This window comes from Brachyhypopomus gauderio, chromosome 1 (genome assembly GCF_052324685.1).
Source record: "Brachyhypopomus gauderio isolate BG-103 chromosome 1, BGAUD_0.2, whole genome shotgun sequence".
Classification (NCBI taxonomy): domain Eukaryota; kingdom Metazoa; phylum Chordata; class Actinopteri; order Gymnotiformes; family Hypopomidae; genus Brachyhypopomus; species Brachyhypopomus gauderio.
The window spans coordinates 47276320-47301841 of record NC_135211.1 but is presented as its reverse complement, the minus strand read 5'-3'; the positions used below and the strand labels follow the sequence as shown (position 1 = coordinate 47301841).

Below are 25522 nucleotides of genomic sequence, written 5' to 3'. Positions count from 1 at the left end.
ACTAATCACAGCTACATCTTAACCAAGTCCAGACTCTGTCTAGACAGAAGAGGCCAGACATAGAAAGTCCTGCTTACCACAAGACAAAAAGAGCATGTGTGACAGCTAAGGTCGAGGATGCGCTTTCCTCTCAGATAATGCTTTTTTATATGCATAGGAAATTCATATATTCGAATTATATAACTAAATCTCAATTATCTATAAATTTGCACAAAGTAATGAATTATATTTACTTGAAGGGAACAACAGACACCTCACAACTACATATGTAAGAAAAATCTCCTTCACCATTCTCTCCTTTTTCCTTTCTTTCTTTCTCTCTCCCTCTTCAGCTTCTACACAGTCTTTCTCTCATTCTTCCTCATACACCTCTGACCTTTCTTTCTGTCCCTCCATCTCTCTCTCTCTCTCTGTATCTCTGCTTCTGTCTCCCCAGACAGCTCCTTTAGTACCAGGCTACATATAATGAGTGGATAGTCATTTGGGTTGTGAGCTTTTCCTCCATGGAGCTGGGTGACAAACAGGGTGGCCGGAGCCTGCTCTGCTCATCACGGCTGAGATGTGGGGGGTCGCTGGCGCCATTGTTCTGTGGTGCCATGGTTCTGTGGTGCCATGGTTCTGTGGTGCCATGGTTCTGTGTTCTGACCATCTTGTCCTCATCTTCACTTTCCTTTTCCACCCTGAGAGCTGCAATGAAGTCACTTACACACAACAAATGAAAATCCTGGAGATTCATCAACCAACCAGAGCCACGGAGACTCATCTGGAGATCAGAGCCCCAGAGCAGAGAATGCTCCTGCAGCGGTCAGTAGCACGAGGCACCTCAATTATCAAAAAGAAAAGAACAAAAAGGAAAAACATTATTCACTAATATATTTGAATTCGTCGATAAACAGCCTGGACTTGAATCATTGTCTTAAGTAGCAGAATTCACAGGATCAGTGCGAAAACTGACAAGTTTAACATCTGCTGAGATAACATCATACCAGAGACCCACATCACCACAGTGACACTTACATATACACCTCCTACTTTTAACCTTAACAAAGCCACAACACATCACCTCAACACAGCCTACAGCTCAACAATGTTTATGGGCAAACCCAGCACTCTCAAACCAAATCTACAGCCCAACATGGTCTACTTCTACCCCTCAACACACTCCATAACCTAAAACTGTATTCACCCCAGAACAGCACCCCAGCCTCATATAGCACCTTTAACACAGCCTACATGGTACACAGCATATCTCACACAGCCTGCCACCTAATATAGTCTACACAGTACACAATGCAACACATCTTAATGCAGCACCTCCAGAACAACCCCTCCTGAGTGCCTTGGTGACCTAAACGCTAGTATAACCTTGGATCATAGTGAGAGCATGAATAATAAATATTCATGTGTGTGTGTGTGTGTGTGTGTTTCCATGTCTGAGAAAAGAGGGCTGGTCAAGTGCACTCCTGACTGAACCAAAAAAAGCTTTCCTACAATCTCTCTCTCTCTCTCTCTCTCTCTCTCACACACACACACACACACACACACACACACACACACACACACACACACACACACACACACACACACACACACACACACATTCTCTCAATCTCTAAATGTCCATCTGTTATCTTCCCCTGGGTTCTTATTATTCTATCCATCCAGGGGCTTCCCCCCACCCTAAATCTCTCTCTCTCTCTCTCTCTCTCTCTCTCTCTCTCTCTCTCTCTCTCTCTCTCTCTCTCTCACACTCTCACTCTACTCCCCACTCTCCCCCTTTCTCTCTCCTTCCCGCTCTTCCCCTCCATCTCCCCATCTCTTTCTCTCTCCACCTCTCTCTGTCCACCTCTCCCTCTCTTTCTCTCTCTCTCGCCAAACACCAGCAGGCCTCACAGATGCTCAGCTGTGCTTGCTGCCTGGCCTTGGCCTGTGGGTTCCAGCTCCGCCTCCCTCCCCTCTGCCCACAACCTGCAACTGGCAGCCAGACCATCTCCACCAGGTGTGCGGCTCTATGTGGGCCACCGGTCCGGATCCGTAATGGTGGTTGGACACGGCGTGGTCAAGCCCCTTCCCAAGTGACTGATGTTTTGAGTGATGGCGTCGTGGGCGTGGCCATGTCCTGCTTCCACAGCAGCAGTGTGGGGCTGAACCACATGGGAGGACCCTGTCTGGCCTTTAGAGCTGCACTGAAGCACTGTGGTATACAGGAAACAAGGCTCAGTGCTGGAGCCAACATGGTGGGGCACAAGGAAACCAGAGTGTCACACTTCCCCATAACATTCCTCTATGATGCAACCAAGCCATTGTCATGGAGACGGGCCAATCATGATGCGGTTCTCTGGCTTCTAGTCTAGCAATTTACCTACGGTGCATCAGTTTCCAGTCTACATTTGAGATCATGTTTTGGGTTTTCTTCCTGAATGTAAACCTGTCCATAGTGAATGTAAACCTGTCCATAGTGAACGTAAACCTGTCCATAGTGAATGTAAACCTGTCCATAGTGAACGTAAACCTGTCCATAGTGAATGTAAACCTGTCCATAGTGAACGTAAACCTGTCATTTCAAAGACACACACGCCCATTCTCTCACTCTTTTGCTCTTTTTCTCCTTCCTGTCTTTGAGTTAATGCCAGAGAATATTCTTTCTGTAAACTGGGCCATTTGACTCTAATTTGAATAAAATTCAAATTTGCGGCGCAGAGCACCAATCCAGGGTCCAGAAATAGAGCAGCGTTGCGTGTGCAGCCCCCGTGTGGGGATTTGTGCGGAGAACGGCAAAGTGCAAGCAAACAAGCACACACACCCCCGCACACGCACATAATGCACACACACACACACGCACTCGCACAGCTGCCATTACACTCCCACCACACCCACACCAGGTTGAAACTGAGAGTGACCTAATGACAGGTGAAGCCTGTGTCTACACATGCTGCTAGGAAGTGTACGTCTACATGTACAGCTATGAATGACACACAGCACTTCAGATAGATAGATAGATAGATAGATAGATAGATAGATAGATAGATAGATAGATAGATAGATAGATAGATAGATAGACAGATAGATAGATAGATAGGTGTGTGTGGCACACGTGGCAAAACTCTTACCGTTCCTGAAACTCTTGGTCACATCTGTGAACATAGAGTAGAACAGAGAAATAGAAAGAGTGAAGGAGAGAAGAAGGGAGACAGAAAAAAGAAAAACACCAGTAAATTACAGAGAACATTTATAGCAAGTTCTGTTGGCAGGGTTTGAGGGTGGGGTTAAAAACCCACCTGATCTCAAAGCCACACCCACACATATATCAGTTCTACAGCCTCAGTGAGGAGGCAGGGTTAACAGTGCACCTGGTCCAAGAGCCACGCCCATCATTATTACAGCCTTGCTATGAAGGATCATAGGACGAATTCAGTTTCCACAAGTCACATTGTTATAATAAAAATGGGGGCAGGGGGCAGGAAGACACAGACACACACACACGCATGCAGATACACGAGACGAGCACAAGGTAATTCCTCTGTTGAATGGATTCTCTTCTGTCACCTTGGTTATATCCAGCACTTCACTGGGGTAATATAACCCAAAGGCCTTCACACCCACACACACACACACACACACACACTCACACCCCTGTATAGAGAATTACAAGGCGGCCTCCCCTGTCAAATCCTGTGCTACCTCCAGCTCACGACAAAACTCTAACAGGCTTCTTCATGGAAAACATTGTTTTGTAGCATGCACTGCACTCTGTGAATTCTTCTTTTTCTAACAAGCGCTCATTCCTGTGGTCTCCAACTGCTTTGTGTACAGTGTACCCAAAAGGAGGCATTAGCTCAAACTAAATCTGTGAAGCATTTCATCCACTAGCTTTGCTTCATGTATTCAATAATAATTCCCACAGTAAACTAGTTTTGGTCAATAAAATTAAATGCATCATGTTCCTAATGACAGAATCAGAAAATGTTTAAGCTATATGCACTCACAAGAAACCACACAAAGAAATGTGGAATTAATTTCTAAAATGAAAATTAATTTCTTGATTAAAGTAAATACAAAAAAATGTGTTTCAGTACAATCTCTGGTGATGCTTCTGTTTATAACCCAGCATGCTGGGTGATTTTTTCCCCATGAACGCACATACCTGAGCACCTGATTTATTGTGAATTGAATGCGATATCCGGTTCATATTTCTGTCCCCAGCATGCTTCAGAAACAATGCTACGCCCATGAAACATAAGAATTCATGTTACTGATGAGATGCGGTAAATGTTATTTATGTTATTACACTGCCACATGGCCGCTGTGAACTGTATCTGAAAATAATGTTGCCGCTACCTGCGTAAAGTAACACATTGCTTCTATGCTGTATTGAATTTATACATTTTTATAATAAAATTTGCTTTAACGTGTTAATTGTTACTTTCAAAATGTAGGACTCATGATCTGGATGGTGCCACCCCCGTCTAGTCTGAGTAGAATGAAACCTGCCCTCCATGGGTAACACGGCCCACACAGCTGACCCCAGCTAGCAGGGTAAATCTGGAGGGTATTAAGACCAAACACACTACAAAAGAGGTCAGTCAAGGGGACATATGAAAAAGTATGATGGGGAATAGAGGTGAGCAGGTCAAGATCACAGAATAGAACCACCCCCAGATTCTGCTCCCGACCCCTGGGTTTATTAACCAGCTCAAGACTGCAGGGCTAATAAACTAGTGAAATCAAGCAGGTGACGATCATGGCAGGATTTGTTTTGCTTTTTTGCACCTGAACTTGTCCACTCAGGCAAAAACGATCAGGGGAAAAAGGCCAACACACACGCTCAGCATAAACAGCGTGAGGTTGGTGATGGCACGGAAGCGTCATCAGCTGTAGGAAAGCAGTTCTCTTCCGCCTCACTGGTCGGATCAGGGCACCACTCGAACAATCTGTCAACAAGGACAGCCGGTTCACATGGCGTCAGTGTCAGGTGTGTGATATTATTGGCATGCACGCACACACACACACACACAGGCATAAAAAAGAACCAACACAATAGAGAGATGGGGGGAGAGAGAGAGATGGCGGAGAGCATTCATTAGGTATGGTCAGGCATAGAGAGGGTTTATAGTAACTTTGCCCTTGTAGGCTGCAGAGAGGTGATGTACTGCATAAAGACCCTCCAGCGATGGGTTTATTTTAGATACACTGACTCAAAGTGTTTGCCTACTCCCCGGAGCACAGACCACATGAACACGCCGCACCGACACACAGAACAAAAAATTATAAACCAGAATAGAATAGAACAGAATAGAATGGTAACTTTCCCTTTGCTACGCATGACAGGAGCTTATCTAAAGTAGCACTGAGGAGCTTTGCTCACTACTGAGCGTGCGCGTGTGTGCGCTCTTGTATGGCACGACTCATCAGCTAGAAGGGGAGATACAAGCCAGATTACTCCGATTCCTCCAATGACGTTTCCGTGTGTGTTTAAGGCTTCCACCAGGGCCCTGTGTACCGTAACTAAGATCCCCAAAGAGTCTGATCCGCTTAAAGAAAGAATGAGAGAATAAAAAAAAGAGAGTTTGTTGTTCTTCCGCTTTTCTCCCAGTCTCCCAGTCTTCTCTCCTGCTTGGTGCCAGTGCTCCCAGCTTTGGGCTTTAGGAGTGTAATTCTCTTAGCTGTAACCACCCATCCAAAAGAGAGAGAGAGGGGGGAGAGAGAGAGAGAGAGAGAGAGAGAGAGAGAGAGAGAGAGAGGAGGTGGGGAAAGAGAGAGGGGGAGAGAGAGAGAGAGAGAGAGAGAGAGAGAGAGAGGAGGTGGGGAAAGAGAGAGGGGGAGAGAGAGAGAGAGAGGAGGTGGGGAAAGAGAGAGGGGGAGAGAGAGAGAGAGACAGACAGAGAGAGAGACAGAGAGCGGGAGAGAGAGAGAGAGAGACAGAGAGAGAGACAGAGAGCGGGAGAGAGAGAGAGAGAGACAGAGAGAGAGAGAGAGAGAGAGAGAGAGAGAGAGAGAGAGAGAGAGGAGAGGGAGCGAGAAAGAGGAGGTGGGGAGAGAGGGGGGGGGGGGGGGGGGGGAGAGGTGAGGCACACCCTTAGCAGCAGATGGCATGCCAGTGATGAGGAACAGCATTGTCGTCCCCTTAGTGTTAGTGTGGACCTTTTTATAGCAGCAGGACCATAGCCTGTAATGAGGAAATTAAGGTGTTGTGTTGGGATAAAGACTCCAGGAGGTGTTGAACTGCAATAGTTCATGTTGTACTAACAACAGGGTTCTGAACAGCCACAAAGAGTCAAAGGCACGAGTCAAACGAAGAAGAATCACTCTCAAACGCTACTTAGTGCTTTATCTACGACCAATGCAAACCCTTAAGTTAAACATATTGTTAATTTTTTCTCTAGAAACGGACTTTTCTGAACAACACCGACGCTTTTGTTATTGCTGTTCACTGCTCTGGTCATCTCAAACACAAGATGCACACCATTATCACCAGTGCTTCACGTATGAAGGATGTTTGCTTTAAAATATACATCTTTAAAATATACATCTTTAAAATATACATCTTTCCCAGGTATGTGGGGCATTATGAGACGAGTTTAGTGACGCAGACACAGCACGAGACCAGACGGGTTCTGCTGAGTACTGAATAACACTGCTGAAACTTCTCAGGTCCAGTGGTGATGTCATAGTTGTGGGCGGAGTTGTGGACACACTGGGCATAACCAAGGTCAGCTCCAGTGCAGACCCACAACTCTGAACTTGGACAGCAACTGAAGAGATGAAGCTGTAAGTGAAATGAATGAGAATGCAACTGTGATGAATGCACGTCAAGAGTCCATGTCAGGAGTCCCAAAAGCAGGAGAACTTCAGTGCTCAGTACCTGACTGCACCCCCGGTCTCAGCGTAACCGAGATCCAGAAGTGGCTGTAGACGCTGGTCACCCCACGGAAACCAGGCGAGGGGAACCCAGGAGTTGGAAATGAAAGCAGGCTCTGCCTTATTACTGGTCAATTAGCACAGTGACAGTGAGCATTCCCACCGCCGGTGTCACACTTTAACCTGCTCAGCGGTGCAGAAAAGCAGGCAGCTGCATTTTACCGCCTTCCATTAGAGCCAAGATGGCTGCCTGGAGCAGCTCCAGAGAAAAGTAAAAATGAAACGAAGAGCAAAAGAGAGAGAGATAGAGAGAGAAAGATGAGGAGAAAGGCAGATTATATATATATACATATATATATATATATATATATATATATATATATATATATATAGAGAGAGAGAGAGAGAGAGAGAGAGAGAAAGAGAAAGTGAAAAGAAAGGGAGAGAGACAAAAAGAGAGAGCATGAGACTCGATGCTTTTTGTTTACTTTTGCAAAACGCACATTTGTGCTGAAATGGTCCAAACTCTGGGTTCTGTTACTATCCAGCAGGGATGACCCCCGAGCTAATTGTCCATGGTCACACAATCCCAGTAATCACGTTATGCACTGTTGTCCAGATCAAGATGATTTGGGGAAAAGATGTAAAGATAAGTCAGAGACACAAGACGCTCCACTCTGGGCATGCCCAGTCCCCACAGCTTACCATTTATATGACTCATTATACAAATCTGGTGCTACAAACACAGAGATCATCTCCCAGCAGACTCTTTCAATAATAATGAAGAGTTAGTGTCCCTAAGTCCTGAAAACCACCTAAGGCAGAGGAGGACAGATATTACAATGAGGTCTCTGTCCCCATATCTCCCCTTATCACTAGATTATATGGGGAACGTGAGAGAAAACAATGAAAGACATAAGCCTTAATATGGTGTGTGTGTGTGTGTGTGTGTGTGTGTGTGTGTGTGCAGCGCGCACACTGTGTTCACTTCCTGCAGATGGACGAGGTCCAAGCGAAGCCTGTTCGGCTGTTTAGACCCAGCCATGGTGGCCATATGCACACGTCATTAAAAATCACCCCTGACCTTCAAAACCTGCAGGGGGCGCTACTTCATCTCCATAAAATACCCATACATGGCTAGGAGCAAAGCATGTAACCCAGCAGAACTCACACATACATACATATATTATATATATATATATATATATATATATATATATATATATATATATATATATATATATATATATATATATATATATATATATACAGTCTAGTTTCAGAAACTAGACACATGAGCACGGACATGAATTCAAGTGAGAGAGGGTGAGTGTGTGTGTAATGTAGTGCAGTGTGTGAGTGTAATGTAGTGCAGAGTGTGTGTGTGTGTGTGTGTGTGTGTGTGTGTGTGTGTGTGTGTGTGTGTGTGTGTAATGTAGTGCAGAGTGTCAGAAGAGTTGAAGGTTAGTCTTTCTTTTTAATATTGCCAATGCTGCCCCCTTTGAAAATTCATTAAAGAGATTCAACCTCAGTGCCATCTGTGTGCATGCAAGCACACGTGTGTGTGTGTGTGTGTGTGTGTGTGTCTACAGAAATGGCTGGTTGGAGATGATTGAAATTCTGACTGTGGGACAGGTCGATACCAGAGCACGCAAGTGACTGCCGTTTCTCCACAGAAATGTCTGCATTTATTTACATTCATTTTACACTTAATAATATCTTTAGGCATCAAATGCGTTTGCAGAGTTTTCATATCCTAAATGCCTTCATGCCTTCATATAAATAATTTCAGTGGCTTCAGAAATGCACAGACTAGTGTGTAATTAATTTGTAAATAACAGAGGAAGTTACATTTGTAGATGGATCAAAACCCGTTCAGGTCTACTACATTCTAGAACAGAACATTCTCAGATCTACAATCTGAAAAAAATGATCTTGGTTCCCCACCCAGCCAATCACACCGCGCCGATGTCATTATGACATCATGCACAAAGCCCGCCTCTCACAGGAATCCACGAACCTTGCAACAACACATCAGTCTTTCCTGGCATTCAGCTTTTGTACATGTACAACCAGGACTGAAGCTGGCATTTAGGCAGAGGTTTAAGGTCCACCCCATCCATCTGTACCCAGACCAAGAGCATGGTGGACCACACCCTCGCTCAGAATCAAATCAGAACAGCCAATCATCATGAGACTGGGGAAGGCTCCTTCCTAACTGTTAATAACAAACATTTCAGAGTACAGTTTTAAACGGGGTAATTTTCGAAGCAAGAAAACTGTTTCTGTTAAACAGCTTTTACTGGGGAAGCCTGTATTTATTTATTTTTTTATCTGATTCATCCAAACAAACCACTTAATCGGAAAGGTGACTATGAGCCTGAACAGAACTAGCTCTAAGCTTTCAGTTACCTGTTAGTAATTCTCCAATCTTCGGTGATAACACAACTTAAGAAATAGGGCTTAAAAAATAGCAATGCAGTCTAAAACACACACACACACACACACACACACACACACACACACACACACACACACACACACACAAAAACCCATGCATCAGTGCACGTGTGAACAACACACGCACACACACACACACACACACACACACACACACACACACACACACACACACACACACACACACGATGTGTTTAAAGGAAGACCAGATGGCATCATTTTGACAGAACCACCTACAAAAGATTTCAAGCAATGTGATGAAACCCCCTCATCTCCATCCCTCTCTCCATCTTCCTCTCTCTCTCTCTCTCTCTCTCTCTCTCTCTCTCTCTCTCTCTCAGTAGAGGGATTTTAATAGCATATGTGTACCTATAGCTGGTGCCCACACACACACCACTGTGTCTCTGTGGCAAGATAACCAACTTCTGCCTCCAAAAAACTGCAACTTGACAAGAGGAGGAAACTTTCATTTATTTACCTTCCAAACTTCTCAAGCACTCAGTGTTCATAAAGCAGAGAGTCATCTTTCAACTTTGTGTAAACAAGAACTAATATAGATAAAAACGAGCTTCTCCAGCCATAGTTACAGATATTTTGTCTAATAGAAACAATCGTCTTGTTCAGCAGAGACATCAGGATCCAGTCTCAGTGCAAACAGAATATTTGTAAAAGACAGGCCATGACTGCCAGAGACAAGAAAATAAAACTGCACCCTCTGATTGACGCATCCCTCTCTCTGTCTGTCTGTGTGTGTGTATTAGTGTGTTAGAGAGAGAGAGAGAGAACGAGAGAGAGACAGTGTGTCCAGGTGGTGGTGTAATAATACTCTAGCCTACTGAGATCATGCTAATCTGAACACTGGCATGCGCCTGTAACCACGGATACCAGCACTCTGGCACCAGAGACACTTGGCAGCAGTGTTGTGTGCTTTCTCGCTTTCTCTCTCTCCCTCCCTCTATCTCGCCCTCCCTCCCTCTCTCCCTCCCTCTTTCTGCCCCGTGCAGTCACAGAGGCCCACAGAGGTCTTTAATGAGGGAGACATCCTGAATGTGTTGTTTTGCACATCACGCACTCAGAACCAGGTCTGCGGCCCGTGGGGAATACGTCCTCCCCTCCACATTCCCCAAACCGTTCCCACTCAACACCGCATTCCCAACATGTGCGTACCAGCACATTCTCAGCACGGAAGCCATTCAAAATTAGCCTTCCCAGCTATTTCACCTTCCTGTTCCCAATGCATTATGGTCTATTATTCCGGATCACCAAACAGAAATGACACCTGGGATATGTCCTTACACAACACCAGTTGTAGAAGTCGTTTTGTCACCAGTGTCGCAACAGCTTTCCAACAACTCGGAGCGATTGTCAGGGTGGGGGGTCGTGCGTGGGCCACAGCTGATCAGGGTGAAGAAGGGCCAGTTCTGATCCGCTTCAGCTGGCTCAGAGCTCCATAACCCCCAGAAAGCTTCAAACTCATCACAACATGCTTGTCCTCTAAAGCTAAAAGCTTTGTTCTGGACCTCTGGCTAGTGCTGAAGAAAAGTTAATAAAGAATAGGTGCATCGTGTACAGAAGAAAATATCAAAACAAATATACAAGTAGGGGAAAATTAACGTTCATGTTACACTGCAATTACCATTTGTGTCTTCTCTCTGCATATAAAGTGCTTGTCTAGCAAGCAGTGCTGGAGGCTGCAAGATGTCTTCCACGGTGTCTCAAACACACTCGCGCGTCCACACACACACACACTTGCGCATGCGTATCAGAGAAAAGGTCAGTGAGGGGTCCATGGAAACACTGACCAACCTTTAAATACCACAGACCATGCTGGTCCTACTGATAATGCCTACATCATATTCATAGTAATCTTAGGACATTATGTAATTATTTATGAATTGCTTCATCTATTTTATCAGAGGCACATGAAAGATAGACATTTTAAGACGATCTACATTACAAATTGCTTAATACATCCATGTGTTTGCATGTTATGCATGTACGTCAGGGTGATAGATGAATAAAGAGAACACAGGAGAGAGAGAGAGAGAGAGAGAGAGAGAGAGAGAGAGAGAGAGACGTGAAATATGACAGATTTCTCACTGCATCTTGGTGTTAAATGGACCAAATGTGACGGAGACAGACTGACAATCAGAGAACATTCCAAACACCCTCTTAACTGAATCCATGTATCTAACGAACAGACGCCCTGATCTGCATCTCACACCACACCAACATGTCCCAGTGTCACCAGCTATGTGAGGAGATACTGCGTCTTACAGCTCCCGCTACACTTACACACTTACAGTGGGTTGATCTGAGCATCACTGGGGCAAAAGAGTGGGGTAATAAGGGCAGTACAGTGGGGTAATATGGACAGCATTGGGCAGTGAAGTGGGGTAATAAGGGCACTACAGTGGGGTAATATGGACAGCATTGGGCAGTGAAGTGGGGTAATAAGGGCACTACAGTGGGGTAATATGGACAGCATTGGGCAGTGAAGTGGGGTAATAAGGGCAGTAGAGTGGGGTAATATGGACAGCATTGGGCAGTGAAGTGGGGTAATAAGGGCACTACAGTGGGGTAATATGGACAGCATTGGGCAGTGAAGTGGGGTAATAAGGGCAGTACAGTGGGGTAATATGGACAGCATTGGGCAGTGAAGTGGGGTGATTAGGGCAGTACAGTGGGGTAATATGGACAGCATTGGGCAGTGAAGTGGGGTAATAAGGGCAGTAGAGTGGGGTAATATGGACAGCTATATAATAGAGACATCTGAGGAGTTGAGGTTTCGCATTATGCTGCTGCCACACATTCCAGCAGCACTGAGGCACCTGGCAGCCTGATCATCGATTAAAAGTGATTAATTATTCAGAGAGGCTGCAGAAATCAGCCAGGGGGCGGAGCTTCCACACCAGGAACAGGGCGGTCTGTCCTTTAACGAGAGAGAGAACAGACGGGGAAAGCCTTGCTACAGGTTGTAAAATGCTGCGATTGTATAACTACATCAAAAAGTTTCTAAAAATAGTCTGATAAAAATAAAAACAGTTTATAGCTGTGATTAGAATCGGAATTTGAGTTAAGCATTTAGTTTTCTGGTTTAGTCCACAGAGAGTATGGAGGATCGAATAAGTCTGCTCACAGTATTATTCTGTACAGTTAAAGTTACAGATGTGTTTGAGGCACCAATAAAATCGACCAGCTATGAAAACACCAGAGCTTTCTGTTAGATGCACCATTAATAAGAGCCATTTGAAACTAGATTTTCAAATACAGACCAACTTCCACAATATCGGCTCAATATTCATTGATTTAAACATGTGAAAAAGACCTTTGTTCTAAACTATTCTACATCTGGAGTTATAATACAGATTATGGAAAGTGTGTAGTGGAGATAAAAAATTTTAAGGAACATTATTTTAAAATATGAAAAAAAATCACATACCAAATTACCTGATGTGACCTTTGCCCTTATAAACACAGGAGCTATAGTGTGTGTGTATGTGTGAGAGATGGAGAGAGAGAGAAACCGACTGGCCATGTGTGTAGGTGTGTGCATGTCTGAGCGTGCGTGCGTGTCAGAGCGAGTGCAGGGGGAAGAGGGGGTAAAGTGAGAGACATAAAGCCAGCACTAGTAATGTGGGGAAAAAAAAATATCTTTAAGAAAATGTTTGAAAATGAAAAGTGCAATAACCATGAACTGAAGTGATGCGCGTGTGTCTTGGTGCCACAGAGCGGGCTGTTCCTGTCACGTCACGCTCTTTCCGATGTCGCTAGCCTTGTTCTCTAAGTGGGAGCCCTCAAACATTCTGTACCGTGGAAACCTTCATGGCTTTTTCCATCATGGGACCTTTTATTGCAGGTTTTCACACAACACGAGTGTACCACTTCGCCAATAAAAGAGAAGCGATCGCAGAGAAAATGTTGACTGAGCACCAGACAGCCTTGACCACAGAACACCTCCAAAATGGCCATTAAGCCCCAAAAACCACTTTGGTTCTTGTGAGGTTGACATCCACTGTTAAACAGGGAGAGAAAGCTGACTGGAACCAGACAAACACAACTTGAGGGCATTAACGTGATTGGCCAGAGCTGGATAACCGACACATACTTCAGCTAATCCGCTCCTGCCCTCAGGGAGAAGTTTAGTGCCAGTGCTGTCAAAAAGTGAGGCCTAAAAGTAAAGCTGGCAGGAAACACAGGCTCAGTTCCTGTCTGTATAAAGAGATGCCAGATATTATGCAGGATAAGCAAAAAATAAAACAGAAAATCCTGCAAAACTGTGCTTGCTCTCTCTCACACACACACACACATTCTGTTCTAGTTTCAAATGCTGTTGCATATGTTTGAGGGGCTGTTGCCCAGAGGGTCATATTTGAGAAATTATCCAATCAATATTGAAACCAACATGAATATTCATAATTGGATTTAAAACACCCAAAGACCATCGTTTTCCTCTTTAATTGGACTCTGTGAATTATTTACAGTTCTCCAGCCTGTAAGAATTGTGTCCATACCCGCGGAGCCTTACGGAGCTGACACACACTGACCTGCACAAGGGGCCCAAGCATGTCTACAACAAGAGGACGTGTGGGTTTGGTACACCAAGATAAGAACTTCAGAACATCTGTCTGATCACAGCTACAGCTGCAGAGCACAGTAAATGATAAATCGAGTACACTGAGCAATACTCTGGAAAGATACGTTTAATGTTTGATGAGTGCTGGTAGCATCACGTGTTATCCAGCGTACCTCATTGTCCTGTAGCATGTAGTATGCTATACTAAATACTGCACTATACTGCTATCCAGTACACACACATTGTTATCTTGTAATCTTCGACTAAGAGGAGTCTTCTTCCAAAAATTTGAAGGCAGAAGTAAAATTATCATGAAAAAGCAAGAGAATCTAAATATATCATCTCTCTCTTTTTTCTTTGTAGCAGGGGCACTGATCACAGTGTGTAATTGCGTTGAAACAACTACCACAGCTGAGGCTGTGGGCTACCGTCTCCATGGTGTTACTGCAAATGGACAAACATCTCTGATGGCGCATCACATGTTTGCCAACATTCAAAGAACACAAACCAGCTAATTAACCCACAGGTCTGTTACAGTCACATCACAGAGACGGAAGACAACATGAGACAAAGGAACAGGGCGAGAGAGAGAGAGAGAAAAAACACTGAAAGAGGCGAGAGACTTTTCATTTAAGACCTTTATTAGTGCCACAATTTGCAAATTCCTGCAGTTTCTTCCTTCGTAGGACCATTACAGTTGTGTTTGTAAAGTTGGGTTCATAAAGTTTTATTTGTAAATCCCAAACTCCTGACAGAGACTCAGGACTAAAACCCCCTTCATGGTCAAGAGAACACAAAATGCAAAGCTTCCTTCAGTAAACTCCTACAGCCTGGGGTAGAGAGGGCAGATGCAAGTTCAGTTCTTTGTCTAATTACACAACTTTTCTTTGCATGAACCAGAGACACTTCCTTGAATCTCCTTAGTTTCTCATTAGGCAAAGAGTAAGTTTGGCCCATCCTTACAGAAGAGTTCAACTCCGAGTCGGCTCATTGTTTATAGCATGGATAAAAAGCCTGTGTCAACACCTCTCCGTGATTCCTCTTTAAACAAACTTCCAGCAGCCGGACGCAGTTCAGTAATCCTAGCATATCGTAAACGATGATAAAACTCCCTTTCCCATAGAGGAGAGAGAAAGGGGGATGGGGGCACAGAGAAGGAAGGAGGAAAAGAGAGAGAAAGAGAAGGGGAAGAGGGTAACGGGGAGGGAGACACACGGAGAGATGACATTTGATGTGCTGCCATTCGTGTTTATGAAATGGCCTTTCCATTTTGATGAGAAATATAATACTGAGTCATGCACCATTTGATCATTATTTGATACCTCACCCAATCATTCACTAAGAGAAATGGGCATATCACTGCTATCTCTATAATATTAATCTCTTTCTCTCTCTCTGTCCGTCTCCGTCTCTTTCTCTGCCTCAATTTTTCTAGTGATTATCTTTAACAGAGAGAAGGGAGGCCTCTCAATTAGAGTGTACAAGATGAAAAATGTAGAAGTCTCTCCCTCTCTGTACAGTAAATCAGCACCCGCGCTCTCGATGTGCTCCATTTGAGCTGTGAAGGCCTTACTGCTAACTGTGGAATGAAAGCAGCTCTCGGTACATCTGTGCACTGTCCAAACGTCCCCTCACAGTCCGCACCTCCGTCTTCCTCACTCACATGCCCCTTCCTTCACTTTCCCATACCACATCACCTTGCTTTCATCATTTCTTCACTTTGTGTGTGTGTGTGTGTGTGTGTGTGTGTGTGTGTGTGTATATATATGTGTACACACACACACACACACACACACACATATATACATGCAAACATACACACACGCCTCTCTCTCTCTCTCTCTCTCTCTCTCTCTCTCTCTCTCTCTCTCTCTCTCTCTCTCTCTCTCTCTCTCCCTCACTCACTCAGTCTCTCCGTCTCTCTACCTCAGGGATTATGATTGCAGTTTTAATACCATGTGCTGAAGCGCTAATACAATAGGCACTGGTTTTAGATTTCCCCAGCGAGACTCCCACACCACCCTCAATATCCTCCAGAAAGAGCCCCAGCCTGCCGCGCTACAGAATTTCTCAGCGTTATTTTTTCTTCAACACACCTACCCCCAGCATTAGCCGCTCGCTGGCTGAGGGCGGGGCAGGGAGGCACGGCGTGCTGGGAGGAGGGGCAGTTCCTGGACCTAAATGACTTTGTGGAAACCAAATAGCATCAGAGTGGGAGAGTCAGAGCTGCCATGTTCTAATACGAAGGAGTCTGATTGGATTAATCATCATTGGGGGGCAGCCTATGAGGAAGAGAGCTGAAAATTGATACACCACAATCACTTGAGGAAGAACAGGGGAAACACACACACACACACACACACACACACACACACCTGTCAGCCCTGGGATTGGGTGTTGGGGGAAGGGGGGGCAGGAATGGGCCAGAGAATCATTACAGTGAGACAAATAGAAGGATGTAAATAATGGAAAGGAGGAGGGATGAAGGGGGCAAAGTATTTTTTTCATTCTGCTCGTCAATAAAGGAAAGCCAGACTCAATAAAGAGGACAAGCGTGTTGAACATGAACAACAAGACATCATGTCACCTGTGCACAGAGGCAAAAAACAAGCATTACCTGTGCATCTCTACTGAGAGAGAGAGAGAGAGAGAGAGAGAGAGAGAGAGAGACTCATCCATCTATATTACTTTAAGGTACCGATTTGATGGGTAGTTCCTCATTTCAGCCAGCCAATCACAGAGTCAGACAGTGTATGACACACACGAGACAAGGGCCATAGAGTCTCTACTCACAACACAAGCACTGAATGATAAAAATAAGAGACAAGGGGAAAAATTAAGATAGAGAGAAGACAGAGGGAGTGAGAGAATAATAAAAGACAACAGAAGGGGGAAAGAGTGAAGGGAAATATGTAGTGTGATAGCGTGTTGTGATATAAAAGCACACAGAAAAAGAAAGAAAGAAAGAAAGAAAGAAAGAAGTGTGTGGTGAGAGGGAAGAGAGAGAGCAGACCATGGCAGCTGGGTGTGTGGGTGAGCAGAAGAAGGCATTTGATAAACAGTGTTAAGAGCAATTCAGTGCAAGACACACACACACAGCTACTCAACACTAACAAATGTTTGCCTGGAACTTAGGGTTGAAGAAAAATTATAACTATAAAGCATAATGCTTAGGGGACTGTTTATAAAGGTTCAGTAAAGCTGATTCGCTCTCTCTCTCTCACACACACACACACACACACACCACTGTTACTTCAAAGAACATTTCCTTCAACACACCTCTCTTCTATTGCTCTGTTCTTTATTTTATCCCCTCTTTACCCCCTCCCCCAACACACACACACACACACACACACACACACACACACACACACACACACACACACACACACACACACACACACACACTCTCTCTAGAGCACTAATTAGCTATGAGACGGATTACATCAGTTTGTAATGGAGGTGAAGGAAACAGCAGAATGTTCTAGAGATGCTGGATAATGAGACAACATTCAATCTACTGTTATGATTCCACACACCATGGATTACAGCTAAGACACCCCCATTACATACACAGCATTTATAACTATAAAAATATTTTTTATGACTAATTTGGCTATAAAACACCAGAATAATTTAGGTCAAAATCAGGTAAAGGGAACTAAGAAGCCTGAGAATCAGTCACACACATACACACACAGCCCCACAACTAATCTATATTATTAATTACTATACACGACTGTCACAGTAAATTTATTAACACTTTTGAATTAAAACCATCAACAATCAATCTCCACATTGGTGAGATTCCCAGAGGACTACCAGGTCGATAATCAAAAGCTCCTGACGGGACAAGAAAACCAAGTGAGACAGCAGAACTCAGTCAAGTGTGTATTATTCTACTCAGTAAAGTGTGTATTATTCTACTCAGTAAAGTGTGTATTATTCTACTCAGTAAAGTGTTTATTATTCTACTGCAGATCTGATACAAGCGCTCACCAATGAAAACAACCACAGCCTCATTTTAGTTATGTTGAGAAAACAATCACAGTTCAATGCCGCCAATTTTTATTTTTTTAAGTTAAATGTATGAAGACTTTCCCCCCCTTCTAAGTAAATAAGTCTTTTCAGCTTGGGAGTGGAAACAAGATATAGATTATCACACAATATGTTTTTACTACACTATTATAATTATTAATATGGTCGAAATCGTCACTCTGGATGGAATGTCTGCCAAATATGTAAATGTGAATGATTGGTCGGACGCTGTTGAATATGCGTGCTGGCGTATTTCTGCACGTACACACCCTCCATGGAGCTTAACATACTGTTCTTGGCCCATCTATTTACTGGGAACCCACATAACTGATCAGAAAGAGGCAGGTGTGTCTTCTTGCTCCCGTGTGTCATTTACATTCGCCATAATGTGCCTGACTCAGTCAGATGCCACTGAGCCAGGCTTAGGATGCCATGTTGCTGATGGCTTACTGCTTAAGCTTTCGGGGGAAATCTGGTTCCACATTATGTTCATCAATCTTTGCATATAGGCTGCCATGTATTCTCTACATGACAGCATGCACCATACTGTGATGGTTTGGGATGAACACTTGCGCCATTAAATTCCATATATAAAATGCACACACTATGGAGATGTGTATTATTTATATAAAAATTATTTAAAGAGTTTATTATTTATATTTGCAGAAACACACTCTTTCCTGTTCATAGTAGCTCAAGCAGTCACACAGGCAAGAAAAGCTTAACTTCAGCACCAAGGACAGCGCCTGCGAGAACAGAACTTAGTAACATTTTCAGGACCATGGCCAGCACCATCAACTTTGCAAATCGAACCCAACACAGGCTAGCCGGCCAGCAGACAGCTAGCTCACAAAGTGAACCTGTGTCTTTTCAAATCAGTGCAAAGGCTGTAAGAGTTTATAACAGATCAGAGAAGCTGCTTCTCTTTACCCTTACCCCTTTTTGTTTTTCTTTCGCTATATATTTGTCTCTGTAATTTGTAAAATAATCACTTCTAATAATGACCCAAGAAAAGCATTTCAATGGTAAAATGTTTCCTTCTGTGTGTGTGTGTGTGTGTGTGTGTGTGTGTGTGTGTGTGTGTGTGTGTGTGTGTGTGTGTGTGTGTACTCAGTGATCTGTCTAAAGTTTCTCTGTCTTTTCAGCACTTCAGTTTGAATTTCCTCAGTGGTTTATTTTTTATGGGCACAAAGAATAAGAATATGCCCCAACCGTACAATAATAATAACAACGATAATAATATATAAAAACGTAGTGTTGAAAAAAGGATGGAAAACTATGATTAGATCCATCTCAATATGAATGACATCTACCTCTGTATTTGGACAGTGTGTTAATTGTAGCAAGGCAGTTATGACGTCTTTAGGGAGAGAAGTCTCGTAAGCCTTCTTGGAGAACATGTGTCTGATGTCTTACTCACGTCCTGCTTAGTCATATGCAAACCCATTACGTGGTTATCGGTATTCATCACTTCCTGTTTAAATCAGAATACATCTAAGGAGGCAAACAATCACCCTGAAGCATACTAACCTGAAAAACTCCATCCTCCTCTCTCTACCCCACCCCTCTCTCTCACACACACACACACGACCATGCACACACGCACAAATTCTAGGTAATGAACACAAGCACAAAAAAAAACCTAAGCACAAGCACCTCCTTTAAAAAATACCCGTCTCTGTCACCCGCCTCCTGTTGCCATGGCAACAGCCCGGTGGACAGCACCGCCAGTAGTCTGTGGGATGTGGGGGCAGCGTTGGACGTCCCAGTGATAAAGCTGGAGACACACACACACACACACACACACACACATACGTACACACACACACACATGTACATACACACACGCACACGCTGGTGGACCTCGGACACGCCCCACCCATGCAACGGGGGCCTACATGTCGCCTTCTGAATTAAATACACAGTTCCTCATAGTCAGTTGAGATGGTGGGGCTGTTTTTAGAGGGTAGGGACAGAGATGGGGACAGCAGAGGAGAAGACACAGCTACAGCTGTCTCCTCTACATTCCAGAGAGAGAAAGACAGGTGGAGAGGGAGAGATGGACAGACACAGGGATGCAGAGAGGAGACAGGAAGTCATAGGGCAAAGGAGGAGAGAGAGAGGGAGTGAGACACGGTGAAAAAGAGAAGGAGAGAGTGAGAGAAAGAGTGAGGGATATGAGGCTCATATTCACGTTCCATTGTGTGCTCACACTAGCCATATTGGTGGTGAATTGGGTCCAATTCTCCAATTCTCAGTGATGATCCAACCCAGGCTTTAACACCCATGCCCTTTAACCTCCAGCTGGACAGATTTACAAACGGCTGCTTTCACTTGGCTGGCCCGAACGTTCCCTCGAGGGTGAGAGTGAGCGGAACAGGGGCTCTGCTCCCAGACTCCCTCTGCTCCGTTAGCAGCCTGTTGAACGGGAGTCAAACAGTGTTCACGGCTGTGCGTGCAGGACAACGGGTGGCCCGTCTGTCTGCACAACTCTTAAAGCCCACTCTTAAAGCCCAGTCCTAGGGCACAGACCTGATCTCCTTCACAGTGTCAGTGTCAAAGGTGACCTGTTTCCTGGAGAGAGAGACAGACAGACAGACAGATGGAGAGAGCGTGAAGTCCACTGCTAAGGTGTAAGCGGATCGTCTCTGATTCTTGCTCTGTGCTCATTGGATCTGGTCAGAAAGTGACAAATTCATGCAGTTCCAGCATGGAGGACTATAGAGGTGAAAGGTGACAGGTGAGGTGTCCTGACAAATGCTGGCCTGGTTGATCACAGGTGCGGTACTGGGACAGGCCACCCAGGGCGGTACTGGGACAGGTCACCCAGTGCGGTACTGGGACAGGTCACCCAGTGCGGTACTGGGACAGGCCACCCAAAGACAATTAGACAACAATCTAATAAACAAACAGATGCACTGCTGGACTTAAACCAAATGTTTGCCCATATACTGCTGTCTGTAAACTGTACATCTGCACTGTACTCATTTACCCCAGACAGCATTCTGATCAACACAATGAGTTCCTGTTCACCTCAATATATTAATATCCAATTACATGAATACATGCAGCAATACACTTTCATTTACATTGTGCTTCTCATTTGATGCAAAGCCTCAGGTTTAATCTTTCGTATGAAGATATTTTCAAACTTTATAGAATTATCGTAAGCTACAGTTCTAAAAATGATGAAATCTAGAAAGTGCAGGCCATCCTAGACTAGTGAGGCTCGAGTGGTCTTAAGGCCTCCAGACCTAGATGTGGGATCACTCTCAGGGCAAACTGTGTCTGGTGCAGCTGAAAATTGGTTTTCGACCAGGTGAGCCCTGCGTGAACTGGTTTTCGACCAGGTGAGCCCCGCGTGAACTGGTATTCGAGCAGGTGAGCCCCGCGTGAACTGGTTTTCGACCAGGTGAGCCCCGTGTTTCCAGGTTGCTGGGCTTCATATTGTATATTCATATTGTTCCACCTATGGCCACTCCAAAAAAGCTGGGACAGGCCTGGGGACCTGGTTTATTTTGTGTGTGTGTGTGTGTGTGAGTGAGTGAGTGAGTGAGAGAGAGAGAGATATTTAGAATTTCAGTGTCTCTTTTCTTAATGAATTTCATTGTCTCTTTTCTTAATCCCTTGTAGGATTGTAAATTGATTTCTGATTAAATTGAGGTTGCCATGATATGTCTGGGAATGTAATTTAAAATGTGTTGGGGCTTTTGTGTGTATGTTTGTGTATTTCAGGGCCTCTGTAGAGGGTATGACCAGGCCCTGTTCCCAGCAGTGCCATCTCTAACTACCTTCTTTCAGCTCTTATAGAGGATTGGGCATGGTGTAATACCCCGCATGCTCACTCAACACACACACACACACACACACACACACACACACACACACACACACACACACACACACACACACACACACACACACACACACACACACACACACACACACACACAGATGGTGGGTACACTCATCTCCTGTAATCTCTCTTCCTAGTTTCACACAGCACAGAGAGCGATTCAATGAATTCAGAGACTGCTCATGTTCAATACATGCTTTTCTTCACAGTGTAATTTCTTTGCGTGTAGGGGTCGGCTATTCAGTGTGTGAGAATAGCCAAACAGTGTGTGTGTGTGTGTGTGTGTGTGTGTGTGTTTATTTAGTCCAGCTCCAGTGTTCTCTAGACAGAGTGACTACTCCTCTAGAGTGGGTCAGTTTAGCCACCCTCTCATGTAAATTCAGTACAATGCTGTCAGGATATCCAGTTATACAGTCATGCTGGCACTGAAGAGTTTGCCCATACACAGAAGATAGCGCACTGTTGAAAACTGCAAGCAGCCAGGTAAAGCAGAAAATACATATAAATAGAAATGCAACATTTCACTGTATACTTATTTATCCCAATATACATGCAGAGTAGCAAAAGACTACAATGTCGTGTGTAGTAACTAATTATTGGAATGTATAGTAATAGATGTAGATAAGTAAAACTTTTACAGATAATGTTGGTCCTACTAGATCACACCTTTGTCTCTATATCAATCTGTGTGTCTGGATACAGACACAAATGTGTGTGTGTGTGTGTGTGTGTGTGTGTGTGTGTGTGTGTGTTGCTTTTCACTACAAAAGAAAGAAAGAATGAAAGTGTTACATGCTTTATTGTTGGGGTGAGTTGATGTGGAACAAAATCTTATTTCTGAAGCCAAGGCAAACCAGCATAGAAATAAACAAATTAAAATCAAAGTGTACATTATAGAACTAGATTCATACACGAGCCTGATGCACAGATGTAGAGTCGAATTACATGTGGTAGAGTTCAGGGGAACCGTTTCACACAGAACCCAGACAGCACCAGCCACTACCCCGGGACACCGACACCAGACTGCAGCTCTCTCCCCATAGCCGGCCCGTCCCCTTTACACGTCCAGCCGTTCGGATGCTAAAACATGCCATCCAACTCCCAGGCTCACGCTCAGCTTGCGCTTGTGTTTGCACAAGCAATCTTGTGCTTAGCAGTATGATGCGTTAGTGTTGTAAAGGCCGGGATTGGTGGACTGGATGTTCAGCTCTGCACAGCCAAACCAGGCTGAGCCCCGCCTCCCGGAATCCTCATTCCGCCGCATTCTAAAAAGATTCTCTCCACTGATCTGAGGTCAGTGGCAAAAGCTGCATCCAGTGACCTGGGGGGGTGGACCCCTCAATTATCGACCTACCTCTACGGCCGGCGCTGTAGTTGACCCAGAGCAGCGCGGCGAGACATCGCGTGCTAATTGCAGAAGCCATGAGGACAAACATGACCAGGCCCACCAGGGGAGAAAAACAAACCCAGAGAGAGAGAGAGAGAGGGGGGGGAAACGTAGTTCATGAATATTTAAAGTGTAATTTCCACATAATCATTGACCTCATTCTTACAGGGTCAAGATGCTTCTGTAAGAGGTTGGGGGATATAATAAGAGCTGATCAGTGTCACAGACTCTGTTGCGTAATAAAAGCTGGAGTTGGTATTCTGATGGAGGTGCTACTGACACGCTGTGCTCCTCCTCTCAGACACAGCAGCTCAGGGAACCGAGCACAGAGCCCCACTCTCTCCCCTCTTTAAACCTGGAGCCTGTTGCTTCTTTCCAGAGACCCTTCCAATAAACCATCAGCAACGCTATAATAGACCCTAATTACATCCTTAAAATAACACACAGTAATCGCTGGTATGAATTTGCTTAATTTGCATGTGCAATTACAAAGCCCAATCAATCTTGGGTAATTGAATTACACCTGTTCATTATTAGGCTGCATAAGAAGGTAATTGAGTTATTTATGACTGTAAAGGAGTTTCTGTTCTGTGGGTAAACAATCTGTCAGTTTCTGCATCAGTGAACAGGGAGTTAACTGAGCAGAGGAGGGAGTGTGTGGCAGGGGGTGTGTGCATGATGGAGGAGATATCTCTGTGGGATAGAGATTTATAATGCCTGTGGTAGAATAACTGATGGAATCACTGATCACTTCAAGTATTTGGCATGTTATAGAGCACACATACACACAGCAACCTACACACACACACACACAAAAAGAGAGAGAGAGAGAGAGAGACAGAGAGAGAGAGAGAATGACCTGTGGCACATCAAAAGTACTAAAAAAAATTTCTACAGAAATGACCCTAAAGTCATGGTTTAAAGATTTTGAGATAAGGATTGAAAATGACTGAATCATGTCCAATAAACCAGCGGTATAACTGCTCAGAGACACACGCACATGCTCATACACACTCCTCTCCACAAGCTTGGATTAATTACCATCCTAACTGAAGCAACTCCACCAACTCCACGTTGGTCATTGTATGTTTGTAGTACGTCTCATACATTTTGGCGTGTGTGTACGAGAGAGAGAGTGTCAGATCCTCATCACTGTCCTACTGCATACAGTGATGAGATCTTCAACCCTGCCCACACTTCATCTGGTGAACCTGAACATTGCGGTAGCTGCCAGCCCACAGCTCAGCCTCAGCGTTCCTCAGGCTTCCACAATCATGCTCTAGAAGAACGCTTGGTAACCCAGTGGAGGGGCGGAGCTGAAGGAGCCATCCAGAGGCTGAGAGTTCAATCAGAGGGTTGGGGGAGCCCGGCAGATACAAACAGCGCCTCTGTGATCTGTTCTAGCAGCCCTCAAATAGCCCATCGAAAAACTGAACAGACCGACCTTGCGAGAAATACGGCCAACCATCAGAATATATTTAGGCAGGGATACAAGCCAATCCCTGATCTATATAAATCTTTAAAGAGGGAGAAGAGCTGCCTGAGGTGCTATTTAAGGACAACGAGACTCACTCTCTTGGGTTGGGGGGGGGGGGGGGGGGGGGGGGTTGTCATTTCCATTCTGAATATCAGAAGCAACATAAGCCACTGTGAGAGCTGCACTAACAGCCCACAGAAGCCATGTCGATCTGCTTCTGACCAGCCAGTGGAAAATCATGCAAAAGAAGTCGCATTTCCAGAAGCATAACTACCTCATCTGTGGGCTGGACAAACACCGTTAAGACGTCTCACGCCCAAAACGAATGAAACATGACACTTCACGGAGCCGAGCAGAAATTTCATTTAAGCCATTTTTCCTTTTTCTCCTTTTTTTGAAGCACACGTCTTGTGGGTAGTGCGCCTGCAGTGTTCCTTAGCTGTAATTCCCTGGCAGGTATGGCCATGGGCTCGGTCCAGCCGAGGTTGTTAATACAGCTCGCCGTTCAGGAAGGATGCCTGCTGGGGTGAAACCACTGTGGCCTTTTGAATTTCCAGCGCAACCGTCTGCAGGGCCACGGAACGCCGCGGAGACACGGCACGCTTTCTGTCGCCGACGCACATCTGGACCACAGGAGCGGCCGTTGGCCGTCGGCCGTCACCGCGCCACCGCGTCTTCGCTACGCCCGTCCCATCGCTGCCGGTTGATTTTTGACGGGCGGGTGGGGTGAGGCCGGGGGAGGGGCGGTTTTGCGGACGCGCTAATGGGCACGCTCACACAGAGCCGTGGGCTTTGAAGGTAGCCCACTTTGATGGGGGTTTTTCTCCCTTCCTCTCCTCACTTTCTCCAGTTCTTGTTTCCTTGTCTGTG

The 25522-nt window shown here is 44.9% G+C and overlaps 1 long non-coding RNA gene across 2 annotated transcripts in view; it reads right to left on the bottom strand.

Moving 5' to 3' along the window:
• The window catches only part of LOC143522847 (uncharacterized), a 234288-nt gene that overhangs the window by 140494 nt on the left and 68272 nt on the right, over positions 1-25522 (bottom strand). For both annotated transcript variants that reach the window (XR_013133152.1, XR_013133147.1), the window contains exon 4: positions 3111-3134. This is a non-coding gene — a long non-coding RNA (uncharacterized LOC143522847). The remainder of the gene's footprint in view (positions 1-3110; positions 3135-25522) is intronic.